We start from the raw sequence: 623 nt of genomic DNA on the forward strand, positions 1-623 counted from the left end.
CAGCATTAATTAAGCCCCAGTCTTAAAGATCATTAACTAAAAAAAGTTTTTTTTTAGGGTTTAGTTACTTTTTAATATAAATAACAGGGCAGGGTGAGCCAATGAGTTCTTGCTGCTTGAAAGTAATTCATATTTCATTGTCTTGATGATGCGCCAGAAATTGCCAGTTCAGTCACACAGTTTTGATCACATGTCCAGTATATGTTCAGCTTCCTGTTCTTAGCTGATAGGAGCTGAGTGCATTTTACTGAAAGTCATGTTGTTCATAGAAATCTCAAATCCACTTCAATAGGACAAATCGATAACCAAGGGGACCGTACTACGAAGACATGCATGACGTGCTGACAAAAATATAAATTAGGAAGTCTTTCTCTTGTTTTACTAAATCATGACCACGTTGTACTAATTTGTTCCCTCCTTTTGATTTAACTAAAACAAGGGAACTAATAACCATGCATAAAAGCAAAAAAAAAAAGATTGTGCCTCTTAGTAGAGATGCTGTAGAGCAAAAGCCATTTTGGAAATCAGTACAAATAAAATGAACTAACATTGACCGAATTGACTTCTTTTTTGATGTAATAAATAGATGGGTAATGTCTACAATAATAAAATTCACAGATGCA

Source organism: Siphateles boraxobius, unplaced genomic scaffold, assembly GCF_051911475.1.
Source record: "Siphateles boraxobius isolate OS27281-9 unplaced genomic scaffold, OSU_SipBor_1 68, whole genome shotgun sequence".
In the NCBI taxonomy this organism is placed as follows: Eukaryota; Metazoa; Chordata; class Actinopteri; order Cypriniformes; family Leuciscidae; genus Siphateles; species Siphateles boraxobius.